Below are 10,377 nucleotides of genomic sequence, written 5' to 3'. Positions count from 1 at the left end.
AAAGAGAGCAAAAAAGAAATGGGTATTTTGAGAATTTCTCCCCACGTCATTTTTCCTGCCCTGGCCTCCTACTCTGCAAGGCTGTAGTCCTAATTTTATGTTGGTTCACACTCAACCAACCTGTTCCACACTTACAGCCCCAGCCATCGCAAAGTTTTGTCTTCCTGCTTGCCCTTTTTAGCTGGACCTCAATAGTGTTTGTTCATTTCTTTTGACTGGTTTGATTCAACTTTTTATACACTTTCTCTCCCTTCCATGTTTCCCTTTTCTATATCTTAAACTGTCCATGGTTAAGCTTCATCCCAACCCTGCTTCCACTCATACACATGCCTGGCGTACATAGACTCACCAATGTGTGAGTATGGGCATGAATATTCACCAACATGAGTATGGGGATTCATCATAGCTACTCACCAATCACCTGGGTTCTTACCTATGATAAGATTTAGTTGTCAGTAAAGGACATCCAAACTACTTAAGCACATTTCTTTACCACTTGGTCATTTTAGTTGTCGCAACCACAGAATCACATCATCCTCTGGAAAACCTATAGTTAGGTCATATGTCCACAAGAGTCAAGTTTATAGTCCATACCAATAACAAAGATTGAAAATAGCCATAATCACAGCTTACTGAAAAACAAAAGAGCATTGAGGCTTCATATTAGCAAGACTGAATTCATTTAATGCTGAAAAACCTAGCTGAAAATTCAGAACAAAACTAAAATAAAACAGAATGTTGTTTATATTCACACAATTCTGAGTTAACTTTTCATAAATGCCTGTTTAAGAATTATAGTAATAAAAACATAGAAATACATAGAAAAAATATCTCATTTATCTGAAATGGCCAAGATAGTGGATTAGGAATGACTAAATTTATCATCAATCAAACATTTTTTAGTCATTTATATATAAGTTCATTCCCTACATTTGTTTACATGTTATATTGAATATGAATATATTTAAGCTTGCATTTTAGACTTGCAAGTCATCACTATCAATCAAATTATCTCCTCCAAATACTAATCAAAGTAATATTTTTAATATATGTCCCTCAATTTTGAATATACTTTCTTGCAAAGAGAGGAGTTCAATTTAGTTTAAATTTCCTCTCTTGAGTGTGAACAGGACTTAATGATTAATTTACTACAAATAGAATATAAAAAGAGAAAAATATTAACTTTATAGTAGAGAAACCAAATAAGCATCACTTCAAGCGTGTGACAAAGTTAGTATCACCAGGTATGTCATGTTCATCCCTGGATCCACCTACATGATGTGACAAGAACACTTAAATGACATGGTATTCTTCCCCCAAATTCATTAACCCAGAGTAATCACAGCCAAACAGTAGACAAACCAGAACTGGAAGATATTCTCCAAAATACTTGACCAGTACTCTTCAAATATGTCGAGGTCCTGAAAGACAAGGAAAGATGGAAACACTGTCACGGGTTGAAAAAACTACAAAGTCATAGCAACTAAATGCAATTCGGGATCCAGGTTTCAATTCTGGAACAGAATAAAAGAAAAAAAAAACATTAGTTGAAAAACCGTTGGAGTTCAAATATAGTAAATCACCATTATTGTACCAATGTTAATTTCTCAGGTTTATCATTGTACCATGGTTGCGCTAACATTAAAAGAGATGGAGTAAGAGGCATGTGATGAAGCTGTGTACTGTTTTGCAAGACTTCTGTGTCCAAAATTTCAAAATGAAAAGTAAAAAATAAAACTAAGCAAACAAAGCATCTCTTGTCTTACATCATACACTATGAATCAGCTGAAAATCCAGTACCGTGAACAATTTCTTAACTGCAGGCAGTCAGGACAAGTCTATTTCTTCTGATTCTGTCTGCAAAGGAAGCTGCTGCTATAACCAGTGTATGAAAATTCTGAGATATGTTGGGGGCTTGTAATTAGATGGGATTTTTACAGCTTCCCAGATGGGCTAACAATTCAATCAGGATGAAAAGAAGATATGATCTAAAAATTGACAAACGAATAATAAAACTCATGACTATTTTCTGGCTGGCCAAAATATCACCCAAACAGAGTGATTAAAAAATATTAATAAAGAGGGCAGGTGAGGTTAAGTTGACCTAAAGAAAAATCAAAAAAAGAATGGCAGAACTCTACTTTATCTCCTGAATGGTTGTACCCTCTCATTCTTAGCTTTATTCATGGAGTCCTAGACCGTTTTCCTGAACTGGGGAAGGTTTCAGTTTTTCAGGGCTGAAAATCTAAAAATATTTGTATTTGAAGTGATGGTCACTGAAAAGGCAAACTCTCTTTGGAATCCAGGTTGGCTCTGTCTAAGGTAAGCAGTCACTGAAAAAGAAAGCACTTAGTGACCAATATAACAAATGAACATAGCTGTTATTAGAAGAAGATAGAGTAAAAAAGCAGATGCAGTTAAATACAAAGAATTAAAGGAAACAAGTACTCTGATACTTGTTTAAAGACATAAAAGTAAATCCTAATCAGAACATTCTTAAATCTGATACAGTCATGAAGATAGCTAAACCGCATATGTGTTATAAATATTTCTGTATTACAGAATATAAAGGAGAGATAAAATATAGGCAAGTCTAGCTGGCTTGGTTGGGAAATGAAAATTACCAGTTGCAATTTCCCTTAGATATTGCAATCAGTAAATTAAGTAACAAATTTTAGGGTCTCAGTTTCACATTTAAGTCCACACTATGTAATGTTAGCCTATTTTTTCCATGACTATAAAAAATGATTTTTAATGAGTTCTACGAAGTACCATTTGTATTATTCCCTTTGTATATTGTTGGTGTGGAAATAGCTATTTCTAGAGTTCTCAGTAAAGGTTTTGTTCCTTTAAGCAAATATTCCACTTTACAAACATTTTTGCAAAATGCCTATGTTGAAGATAATGTCCAGTTCAGCCCATTCTTTGATTAGTACACTGTGTAAATAGATGAAGTCCAAAATGCTGAACATTTCTTTTTCAGTTAGGAGGAGAAGAAAGAAGAAAGAAATAAAAACAAATAAAGAAAAAGAGACAGAGAGAGAGTTGGAGAAAGGAAGAAAAGGGGGCATACAAGGAACATAGTCTGAGTTCTTTAGGGGTCACCATGCACGTTACATACGTGTATAGATTAGCTGCTTTCTTACTATATCTTTTATTTGTAATATTAAAACGTTCAGTAAGAGAGGAAGATATACTATGGACCCTTGAATAACACAGGTTTGAACTGCATGAATTTTTTTCAATAAATGCTATAAATGCATCTTCTGTTCCTTACGATTTTCTTAATAACTTTTTCTTTTATCTAGCTTACTATATTGCACAAATATACTATATAAAATATATGTTATACAAAATATATTTTAATTGACTATGTTAATTATAAAGCTTATCGTAGGCTATTGATAATTAAGTTTTTAGGGACTCAAACTTATATATATATATTTTTTTCAACTGCTTGGGGGTAAGCATCCCTAATCCCTGTTTTGATCAAGGGTCAGCTGTACTTTCAAGCCACAAAACTCTACTCCCCAAAGATGAGGTGATGAAAAGTGAACTAAATCTCTAGATAAGGACTATGTCTTCTTATAGAGTCCTAATATATACGATGATCAAAATGGAGTTTAGATGACTGAAATTTGAAAGGTGGGGAAAGATGAAATTCCTGGGCATAAAGTAACAGCACTTGTTTTGTTGTTGTTTTGTGGGTTTTTTTTTTTTTTTTTTTTGAGAGGTTTTCACTATAGGGCGCGTGCGCTGGCCAGACAGAGACAGAAAGCGAGAAATCACCCCCCGGGGGGAATGGCCATGCCACAATCCCTTCTCCTCCATTCTCCTCTCAGGATCTTGGGCACGCACGCACATGTGCCCAGCGTGAGTTTTAAGCCACCGGGTCTGAGATGTGAACCGCGGTTGACTACGTGGGAGTCCAGTGATATAGCCATTATGCTTGTTGACATAATATTTCCATCTAATTTTTTCCCTTTGATAACTATAGGTTATATTAATAGGCTTAATTCATGCACACCTGCACACACACACACACACACACACACACACACACACACATTCTAACATACAATAAAACATTATTCTACCTTGAAAATAAACCAACTGGGGCCAGCAGGTGGTACAGGGTTAAGGTGATGGATTCCCATATAGCCAACTACAGTTCAAGCCTGAATCTGGCTCTCAAATATCACACCAGGTGTGTGTGTGTGTGTGTGTGTGTGTGTGTGTGTGCGTGTGTTCAAAATCTTTTTTTTTCATTTACTTCAATTTCTTTTTTCAAAATTATTTATTTTATTTATTATTATCATTATTATTTTTAAGTTTGCTGTAGGGCATGTGTGCTCACCAGAGAAAGACAGAGTGATAGAGAGAAAAGAGTGAAAAAGCAAGCCACCAGCTCCAGGAATTGAATCACAGTCAGTCATATGCGTGCCCATGTCTTCAGAGATAAGAACGTTCCTTTCTTCTGAGTATAGGAAAGCTATCTTTTACATGAGGGTTTTATGACCTGCTCAGGGGAATATTGGAAAACCTTTTCTCGGTGTTTATAAACTGTTTCATGAGAAAAGGATGGGGCAAAGTTAGACAGATCTTTCCACTTCTGCCATTTTCTCAAATGACTTCAGGTGAAAATATTCAATATGCCAAGATGCCATATTTTGGACCTGAACTCCATCATCTTACTGTCTCAAACCAAAGAAAGTTCTATTTCCTCAAAAGTTCTTATTATGCTTAAATCTATACGATCATCACGTATTGTTTAGAATCTGATCATGGCTAATCCTATGTAAAAATGTTAAACATGCATTGCCAAATCTTTTAGTTAAAGCTACTTTTCTTTCCCTGTATTTGAATTTTTTTAAAAAACCATTTGCAAGGCTTATTTATAAAATTATCGTCATTACTTGACATGAAGGCCATTACATAATAAAGTGCTGAAGCATTCAAGTAAACATGGTCAAAATCACTATAATAATTGGAAATAATAGTGTTAGAAATGAAGACCATGAGAATGAATTGCAATTTTCTTCTTGGAGATAAAATTGTACATGTTTCTCTTTTTTTAAGCAATTAAAAGATAATTTTCATAGCAAAAATTCAGTGTTTTAATTCACAGCTTAAAAAAATAAAAGCCATCACTAGTTTTCCTGATACAAAGGGCAAAGAACTAGCTGCTCCCCTCAGCTCCAGTGAGTTATACCATTAATGCTAGACATCAGACCTAAGAGAGTCATTTCCCATTTAATCTCTCAGGCTTTCCCTTACAATTCCTCCCCTCATTTCCCATTTGAGGCGATATTTTATATTGCTTCAGCTCAACACAAGAAGTTAACTTGGGTATAGAAAATGTTCATTTTTTTTAAATGAAAGTATTTTGCTTAGAAGGACAATTTTAAAAGGATTTGGTTGGATTCAGTGAGAGTATATGCTTTGATATGTTGAAAGAAATCTGCTTCATATATAAGATGAGATGTTTTAGAAAAAATGCAAATGAACTCAGACTGATATATGTTGCATTGAGTATACCTTCAGATGCTTTTTAAAAGGATTTTAGCATGGAAAGAGAGATTCAGAAGGTAGTAGAGAGCCAAGGATTACACAAATACAATCTTAATAAATTTTGTCCTGAAAAATGTGGGAATTATGCTGCTGAAACAAGTTTCATTTCCAGAAGTAAAATCCATTTACTTTAATTGCTTTTATTGCCTATAGGGAAAAAATGACAAGAGCCAACACATATTCTCCCACTTCTCACTCAAGTAAACATAGTAGATATAACACCAAAAACTTTGTTATTGTTGATTTGCCATTAATCTGCACCTCTTGCTCCAGCTTCAGACAACTATCTTCTTTCTCTCCACATAAATTAACCTTTTATGGACGTTTCACAAAAAAGCAGAGGTAAGTATATGGTCTTTTGCCACTGTCCTCTTTCATATGGCATGATGATTTTGAGGTTCACCTTTGTTGTAATTTATGCCAATAGTTCTTTCTTTATTGCTGAATTATATTCTATTATGTGAATATAAAATATTTTGCATTTTTCACTTGATGGACATTTGAATTGGTTCTAATTTGAGACTATTATGAATAAAGCTCCTATAATATCTTTGCATAATCATATGCCTAATTTCCCTGGGATAGGTAGATTACCAGGTATGGTTTTGTTTGGTCATAGTGTATGTTATGTTTAATATTTATGAGACTATCGGTCTTCCAAACTGTCTCATTTAACATTCCCATTTAACAATTTGCCATCAGTGTAAGAAAGTGGTAGGTTTTATTTTTCAATTTTTTTTTATATTTTTATAATCATGTTATTTAGCTTGCAAAGTGAATATTGCAACATGTGTACATTTCTCACTAGTCTTGTTGACAATACTATAAAGTTATCTTCAACAGATAATAACCCATTTCTTTGTCCCATAAATGCTTTGCCTCTTTATTTTTCTTCTTAATGTCCTTCCTCAGACTCCACTCCTTCACCCACCCTCTTCACAAACTGTGTCTGGTGTTCACAACCATTTACTAGGTTTCTATACCCTCTAGTCATTCAGTTTTGGTCATAGAGTGTGGACACTCAGTTTTGGTCATAGAGTGTGGACACTCAGTATGTATTGAGTGGAGACATATGATGTCTGTCCTTTATAGCCTGGCTTGCTTCACTCAGTAGTAAATCTTCCATATTCATCCACTTTCTGTCAAAAGCCAGAGTCTCGTTTTTTTTGTTTTGTTTTGTTTTGTTTTTTTCTTTTCTTTTTTTGGAGAGGTTTTTTGCTACAGCCAGACAGAGAGAGACATAGAGACAGAAAGCGAGAAATCACCCCCCAGGGGGGATGGCCACGCCGCAATCCCTTCTCCTCCATTCTCCTCTCGGGATCTTAGGCACGCATGCACACACTCCCGGTGTGAGTTTTAAGCCACCGGGTCCAGGACGCGAACCGCGGTTGACTACGTGGGAGTCCAGCGACATAGCCATTACGCTAACTGCTCGTTCCCTGTGTCTTGTTTTTTATGACTGAGTATATGTGCCACAGTTTTTCAATGCGTACATCTGTTCATGGGCATTTGGATTGGTTCCATGTCTTAGTAATTGTCAATAATGTCACAATAAACATCAATGTGCAAGCACTTTTCCAATTAAGAATTCTTTTGTCCTTTGGGTAGATACCAAGGAGTGGGATTGCTGGATCATATGGAAGTTGTATTTGTAGATTTCTGAGGAGTCTCCAAATTTTTCTCCACATTGGCTAGACCAATTTACATTCCCACCAGCAGTATAAGAGAGTTTCCCTTTCAACACACCCCTGTCAGCACTTACCATTTTTTGTTTTATTTAATATTATTCATTCTGATTGGGGTTAGGTGATATCTCATTGTGGTTTTGACCTGCATCTCCCTTTCAATGAGGGATATTGAGCATTTTTTCATATGCCTTTTGGATATTTGTATTTCATTCTTAGAGAATGGTGTTTTCAACTCATTCTCCCATCTTTTAATAGGATTGATCATCTTTTTTTAGGACAGCTGCTTCAGTTCCTTGTGTATTCTGGTTATCAGTCCCTTGTCTGATGCATAGCTTACAAAAATATTTTCCCATTATGAGGGCTGTCAATTCACACTAACTACTGAGTCTTTTGCCATGCAGAAACTTCTTAATCTGGTGTAATCCCACTTGTCTATTTTTGAGATTATTGACTGTGTTTTGGAAGTCTTATTTAAGAAGTCTTTGCCTACCCCAATGTCTCCCAGAGTTTCCCCAGTGTTTTCAGGAGTAGTTTTATAGTTTGAGGTCTGAGGGTTAGATCTTTGATCCACTTTGAGTTGATTTTTGTCAATTGTGAGAGGTATGGGTTCAGATTCATCTTTCTGCAGGTAGATATCCTGTTTTTTCCAGGACCATTTGTTAAAGAGGTTTTCCTTTTCTAACTGGATTGAAAAAATTGTCAAAAATCAGTTGGCTGTATGTTTGGGAGTTTATTTCTGGGGACTCTATCCTGTTCCATTGGCCCACCTGTCTGTTTCTTTGCCAATACCATGCTGTTTTAATTACCACAGCTTTTTAGTATATTTTGGGGTTAGGGAGTGAGATGCCACCCACTCCACTCTTCTTGTGCAAGATTGCTTTTGCAATACAAGGTCTTTTATGATTCCAGACAAATTGTATGATTGTCTTTTCTAGATCTGTGAAGAATGTCTCTGGAACTTTGACTGGAAATGTGTTAAATATGTAGATTAATTTGGGTAGAATTGCCATTTGATTATATTAACTCTTCCAATCCAAGAACATGGGATGTTCTTTCACTTTTTTTTGCTTAGTTTTCCTTGTAGAGGTCTTTAACTTCTTTGGTTAGATTTATTCCTAGGTATCTTGAAAGTGGTAGTTTTTCCAAATCCTTACTAATGAGCATTGTTGTCTCTTTGAGTATCACTCTAGTTGCTTGTTTGGTAGTTTTAGTTTGCAATTCTCTAGTTACTAATAACATGTAAATATTTTAGTGTATTTAATAGTCATTCCTTTAACATCTTTAGTGAAATGATTATGTGAACGTTTACCCATCTCTAAGCTGTTGCGTTTTTTTGGTCATGTTATTGATTTAAAAAAATATCTTTTTGTGTTTCTGATACAAGATCTTTACTATTTTTAAATAATTTCTCTCTGTAGTCTTTGTTTATTTCTTCATAGTATTTTTTGATAAAATTCAATTTCTTAATATATTCTTTTTTGGATTGTGCCTTTGGTTGTGTATCTCTTTGTCTAATTCAAGTTACTTAAGATTTTCTCCTTTGTATTCTTTTAGACATTTTACAGTTGTAGCTTTTCATTTAGATTTGTGGTTCATTTTGAATTAATTTTATATATAGTGTGAGATAAAGGTTTAATTTTTTTGTATGTAGACATACAATAATCTAATCATTTTTGGTAGAAAAGACTCTTTCCAGTTGAATTGCCTTAGAACCTTTATAAAAGTCAATTGACCCTAATGGACTCTATTTAAATCTCTGTTACTACTAAGCAATTTATTTCCTCTTATCAATTCTGATTTTTTTTTTACTCATGTTCAGGTTTTATTGCTAGATGTGATGTGTGTTCATTTATAATTTTATATCTTTCTGATGCATTGATTCAATTTTCATTATTACTAATCTTGTTAGCTTTACTGTTGGTCTCACAATTCTGTTACAGTGATTTATACATCTATCTTTATGCCAATACCACATTCTCTTTATTACTGTGTCTTTATGGTAAGTTTTGAAATCAGATCATGTACATTCTTCGCTTATTCTTTATCAAACTATTTCATACATTCTCTATTCTTTGCTTTCCTATATAAATTTTGGAATCAGCTCATCAATTTCTATGACAAAAACCTCAAAATTTTGTTTAGAGATTGACTTATTGATCACTTTGTGGAAAATTATCACCTTGAAAATATTGGGTTTCCAATCTATAGATTTTCTTTAAATTTGTTTATATCACTTTTCATTTTCCTCAGATAAAATTTATAGTTTGCAGTATACAAGTCTTATACAAGTTTAAATGATTCTTATGTGTTTTATTGTAGTTTTGATTTTTTTACAATTGCCAGAGGGTTCTTGTGCTTGGCAGAAAAATAGAGAGACAGAGACAGAGAGTAAGAGGGAGAAGCATCCCCCAATGGGGTGTGACCATGCCATAATCCCTTATTCATTCCTCCACCCTGTTGTGTTTTGAGTAATAAACACACATGAGTCCTGTATGTTTTTTCAAGTTTCCAGGGTCAGGATTTGAACGTCATGGGTGGCCATGTGGGATCCAGCTGACCTTTACCACTAGACCACTGGATTAGCCTATGGTCTCAATTTTATAATATCTTTATACTTATTTATAGGAAACATTGATATTTATACTTATATATTTTTTAAACTTTTCTGATTCCCAGTTCTTCTTTGGTCATTTAAAAATGCTGTTTTCAAATTTCCAATTATTTTGAAATTTCTCAGATTTTTTTAATTGATTGGTTGGTTGTTTATCTCTAAATTAATTTTTGCTGTTAAACTTACTTTGTATTGATTGGTGTTTTCTTAACTTTATTAAGACAGATCATGGGCTAACATATGTTCTCTGCTTGGCAATTGTTGCATGTATACCTGAGAAGATATGTACTAGTCAATCACTAAGTACACTGTTTTGTGTAGATTAGTTACATTGACAAGATTCATATGTTATTCAAGTCTTTAGCATTATTGATTTTTGTCTAGTGGTTCTATCAATTATCGAATATATAGTGTTTAATCTCCAACTGTTACCATTGAGCAATCTGTTCCCTCTTAAACATTTTAACTTTTATTTATTTATTTATTTATTTATTTATTTATTTATTT

This window comes from Tupaia chinensis, unplaced genomic scaffold, assembly GCF_000334495.1.
Source record: "Tupaia chinensis unplaced genomic scaffold, TupChi_1.0 Scaffold000119_1, whole genome shotgun sequence".
NCBI classification, from domain to species: Eukaryota; Metazoa; Chordata; class Mammalia; order Scandentia; family Tupaiidae; genus Tupaia; species Tupaia belangeri.
The sequence above is the reverse complement of the archived record's forward strand: the minus strand, read 5'-3'. Positions refer to the sequence as shown.